The sequence below is a fragment of the Miscanthus floridulus genome, chromosome 1 (genome assembly GCF_019320115.1).
Source record: "Miscanthus floridulus cultivar M001 chromosome 1, ASM1932011v1, whole genome shotgun sequence".
Lineage (NCBI taxonomy): Eukaryota > Viridiplantae > Streptophyta > Magnoliopsida > Poales > Poaceae > Miscanthus > Miscanthus floridulus.
In genome coordinates, this window is record NC_089580.1 from 135,947,760 (window position 1) to 135,953,759 (window position 6,000).

Genomic DNA, 6,000 nt, shown 5'->3' on the forward strand with positions numbered 1-6,000 from the left:
CCAGGCTGCCGGCGTCCTTCTCGCCCATCAGCTCTCGGACATAGTATTTTGCAGCTGCGATGCGATGGCGTCCTTGAGGCACTGGAACTCTGGAAGTGCCGCGACATGTGTATATGGCCTTGTGCGCCAGCACCTCATGCTGAACCCATCATCTCTACTAAGGGACCAATCCGAAATACGCTTAGTCCACCTAGGAATTTGCCCCCACAGAGATGAACTTTCCTATGTCTACCCCAGTTCGTGCACCCAAAACATCCCATCCTATAGAAATAAATGGCTCAGATCTATTCTCACGAAGCTTTGCCATCATCCCATGGCCAAAGTTGTTTCGGTGGCGAAGCCAGGCTTCAACGCACCCGCCCACGGGCTTCGGCCACGGATGGTCGCAACACGCAAAACCAAATCTGCGCCCCTCCCAAATTTGCTGCATGCAAAATCAATGCACTCCCAAATTGACGACACCCTTTCCATCTTTTCTTTTCTTTTCTTTCAGCAGCTCTCGCCGCCCATCAAATCGCATCATCGCCGTGGACGCCAGACTCGAGAACCCATGCACGTCGCTTCGTCTCACGGGTACGGCTCCGAGCTCCTCGGCATCGGCGCGTCGTTTCCGGAGGGCGACGCTGCCAGTGACGTAAAGGCCAGGAGACGCGGCAACGGGGGACCTAGACCAAGCGAGCGCGACGGACGCCGCAGTCGGGACCTTCCCTCCTCCATGGCCGGTGGAGCAGGAGGTCGCCCAAGTTCTGATCCCCGCGGCTGAGCGTCCAGGGTGAGCGCGACCTCGGCCGCCGCGCGTAACAAGGCTGCGGCCGACGACGTGCTCTGCATGTTCACCCCGTCCTGGATCTCCACCACCGAGCCTCGTCCTCTCACCAAGTTAGAGATGCAGCTCCAGCACCAGCTCCTCATCTTCCTCAACGACGGCATCCTCAAGGACGACCTCGGCGACCTCAGCAGCGCGCAGCTCTAGGCCACCGAGCAGCTCCAGGAACGCGACATTGTGGACGCCGCCGCGAGCGTGCAGGTGAGTACTAAGTAAAAAGAAAAAAATTCAGCAGCACCTTTTTTTCACAAAAAAAAGTATCCATTGCAGATTTCTTACAGTTTCAGTAAAAGTATCTTCTCAGCTTGTGCCCAAATGCTTAACAACATAGCAAATTCATGGGTGATTCTTTTCACGGAGATTGCTCGAGAAAACAACCTTTTGTCAGTAATACTTAATGGTGGTGATAGACTTGATTGTTAGTTAATTATAGAGTGTATGCATGTGCTAACATTGAAATCATATTTTCATGAAGTTTTTAGTTCAAGGCATGAACACAAACATGGTAATAGGGAGGCTTACCTGCCCGATATATATAGCAACTCAGCCTTGCTGAGCCTTGCACAGGAGTACATGATAAACCAATTTCCTGATAGCCAAGATTTGGTTCAGCCAAAATGATCAGGTAACTACAGAGTGGATTTTACTTGGCTCGGGGACTATTATGAGAGATACTAAGCTGCCGTTTTAACTGAAATAACTCAAAACTGTATTCAGGCGAGCCAATAAAAAGGATGTCGACTTCAATTTTTAATGTAGCTTAAACTTTTTCTGACTTTGGTCATAAGATAGAATGTTTCTGGGAACAACCTTGATGAAACCAGAATGAAGTAAACAATTGTTAGATTTGGGGATGAGGAATGCTTTGCATAGGTCTTACAAAATGTTTGTTTATTACTTTTCATACGGGAAATTCCTATTCGAAGAAAGCCATTTTTAAAATCAGTTTCAACTTTCAAACAATCTGTGCACTATTTGACTTATTATGCATGATTTCCATTTGAATATTATTTCCGATACTTGATCTTTGATGTGTAGGAGAATCATCAGAATCGTTCATGTCGAGGATCTCGAATAAATTAAGGATGGAGCAAGAGATCACAGTATGATTGTGCTGCTCTTAATTGGTTCACTTAATGGAAACTAGGAATATTCAAGAATTGGTTCCAGTCTGTTACATGATCAAACTGTATGAATGATAGGTCTAGTATGTCATGTCTTTGATATCATTGTTTTGGCGTTTTGGTAATGGTCCAGTAAATGCAATGCCTTGTCTATGGAAAGACAGTGCAGTTTCATTTTATTCTTAACTATGGAAACATATATAATCTCTACTATAAGGGATCAATCAAAATTACACTTGGTCCACCCAGGAATTTCCCCCTGTAGAGATGGTTTTTGCTATATCTACCCCACTTTGTGCGACCAGAAAATCCCGTCTTTTAGAAATAAATGGCTGAGATCTATTCTCATGATGTACCGACATGCCAAGCAGACGGGTGAGCATGCGACTTGTTGTGCTGGCGGCTAACACGGCCATCACAAGAGTGAGCACACACGCTTTTTGATTTCGTGCAGCTTGACATGCCCACGTCATAGCAATGGCAACAAGCACTACCAACAGCAGCAGAGGAAGAAGAAGGCTGGCAGCTCTCTTGGTTTTGGTTTGATTATTGTTCTTGCAGTGTGCTTGTGATGTCGACAGTAATGATTTCAAGAATTGTTTAGGAATTGCATTTATTTCTCTTAACAGTTTATTTTCAACCCATGTCCTGACGTCCTGCAAATGCCAAATTGCAGGTTTCTTCTTGCTGACGCAACCTGGACTTTTCATCTGATTATGATAAAGACGAACTGATAAGCTGGCAATCATACCTCATGTTGTTGGGAGATAACATACAGAGGCTTCAGCTCGGCTGGCAGAATCCCTCAACCACCATCATTTTGGATCCGATAACTTGGTAAGTGGTGAGAGATGTCCTTTTGCGATTTTCTGAACCAATGTTGGTTTTACCTTCTATTTATCATCAGAGAAGATCCTTATCTTGTTGATCAAAATTAAAGTGTCTGTAAAGAAAGAGCAAGTAATGCTTTCTTTATGTGCATTCTTGTGATGTGGTTCGAGGGCTTCACTTCTGTGTTGTTTCATTCACTTTAGAGTAGATGTTTCCCCCAGCAAAACTAATTTTTGGGGATATTGATTACTTGTTTAACCCCAGCGACCTCAAGCCATTCTCAGATGGCACCTAGATAATGCTTGAAATTTTTTGTTTGAGTAACTACAGCATGCATATTTATTAAAGAAAAATTAGATTGTGGCATCCGTTATGTTTTTTTTGGCACAGATACTACACATTTGTAAATCCCACTAGACAAATAGTTTGGCAGGGTTTTCTTCTGATAATAGCGTGGGATTCATAGTTTTTATTATATAGTTTGGCAGGGTTATCTTCTGTTAATGGCATGGGATTCATAGTTTTTATTATAATTACAGGCAGTTGTCATTGGTGATTGTCATTGATGTTAGCAGTTAGCGATCTCTCTGTGGTTTTCTTATTTGAGTTCTCCAGTACTATTCCCTATTCTAGTATATGATCATTGCTAGATAGGCTGGAGGAACAAAAGGATTTATACTAGAAGCAACACGCATTGGAGAGGAGGAATCGGTACAAAATATGATCATTGCTACAATGATGTAGGCCTGCTGGAATATTTTTAAGAATTTTGTTCTGGAAGTATAGGGTTGATATGAGGTGTTTATCGTCTTTCTCTAAATAAATATAAGATTGTTGTAATGGGCTCGCATTGTTCAATATTTAACCACTAATGTATTCTTTTCTATTTTATTGGAAAGGTTTGTTATTTGAAAATGAAAACATTGCTAGCTTAGTGTTTCTTATTTTAGGAATATAGGTGTTACACCCCCATCCTTTTTATGTACCAAAGAAAGGAAAGGCGGCATTTTTCTTTACAACTTATGTGAGTTGTACACTTGTACTCAAAGCTTGGATGTGATTGCTGATTAGAAGGAAGGAATGAGTATATCCTTGTATCTCTTCTCTCTGGTACAAATTTCAATAACGTGGCAAAGAATTCCGTAACGGCATCATACATTATGTTATTTGGTTTAAATTTTATATGCGAGGTCTTTTTCTCGTGTTAATCTTAGGCTTCTGACTTTTGACATTATTATTTTCCTCTTCCTTTAAAAAAATTTATCTTTTGGTTTTCCCGTAGCTCTAGCAAGGGCATACATGAATCATATATGATGCAACGCTTCGCTGAATCATATGTCATGCCATCCGTTAATTCCATCTGGTAATTCAAGGTTATACTACATCTGAATCATATGTCATGCCCATTCACTCAAAAAATAAATGAAGAAAATTCCATCTGCGCTCGAAGCCCCAGATGAGACTTAATATTTAGTTGCATCCTATCTGAGTATAATGGGCTACAAGGTGCCCATTATGTCATAGCATGCATCCTCTCTGAATATCTCTATAAAAAGATTTAAATATTGGGTGTGCTTTATAACAATCTTGGGGGGATTAAATTTCCCATTTAAATGCATGCTTATTTGGTCAATTGTAGGGGTTATTATCAGCAGCTTGGGAAATAATTATGGCCAATCCAGAAGGGCAACATGCATTGAGCAATGTCACAAACAACATCAGTGCAGGTATAGCTGCTACCATGTGTGATTAGATTATTACAAAATTACCAAACAAAAATATCTACATACATATATCACCTGTAGATGAAGCTGAGCGTAGGAGGGAAGAACGGAACCAACAACAACGTAAAAGGCGAAATGAGATGACCGATGAACAAAGAGAGGAGATGAACATGAAGCGACGTGAACAACGGGCGATGAAGAAGGTTCAACCGGATAATCTAAATCACATCATCAATGCAACGTCATCCACGTTGGCAGCAGATGCTACGTGGCCCGGTGGTCTGGTAAGCTATCAGACACCAATGAACCAACAAATACCAAGTACGCCTTTAATTAAGACATGCCTACTGGGTGTTCAATATATTTGTTCATGTGTTTTGTGTAACAATCAATTTGCAGGTAATAATTACTCCAGAAAGGACCAAAACACCCCAATTATATTGGACAAAGAAAATATCCAACCAGATGCACACGGGGATCATAGCCATGTTGGCATTGCCGAAACGGCCATAAGAGATAGTGCATTGTCTGTTGTCACCGGCAAAGATGACCCAGGTATACTTCGAGCTTATTGTGAATTAGTATCATTCTTTTATTCTACTAATAAAACCTTTTTTATAAATGACAAAAAATATATGCCTCAGCCCCACAAACGACGCCAGCTAACATTGCTAATGCTAAGGGGAAGAAAGGAACAGGCAACAATGGAAGCGAAGAGCTGAGATGACCGATGAACAAAGGGAAGAGAGTAATAGGAAACAACGTGAGTACCGAGTACGGAGGAAGGCTGCATCGCAAAATATTAGCACCGCCTCTATTGTGTCTCAAGTATTGCCAATGTCCTCACCCGTAGGTGCGTATAATATCTTGGACATATGCATTTCCTCCACCTTCTGATATTTCCTTCACCTTCTAATTTACCTACCTTCATATGTGAAGGTGCGACATTTGGAACTGCATTCTCAACGGTAGTGCAAACACCAACCATAGAATATAAGCAAAAAGATGAGTCAGGTGACCCCACAGAGTGGCTACACAGAAATGATAATTACGTGCCAGGACGTAGAGGCCCACGTACGGTTCTTTCTGGACCATCTATAAGAACAAACGAAACATTAAGCATGGCATGCGAAGAAGAAACACCATTCCCTATTACCGGTGAGTCAGGTGAGGACATCAACCACATGTTGTTGTTTTTTTTAAAATGAAGCCATTTGGATATATTGGATATATATATATATATGCTACTATACTTATTATATATATATATATATATATATATATTCTATATATATATATATGTGTGTGTGTGTGTGTGTAGAGCTTCATTTGAATGATCTGCGTCGCAACCATGTAGGTGCTGAAACAAATGAAGATGAATTCAACCGTGAACTATTCAAACCTGTACAAAATGCTGAAAACGGTGACGAAGCTGCCATGGACGGCAGCCATGGATTGCACAATGAAAACTTATACGATGATGATGGAATCATTC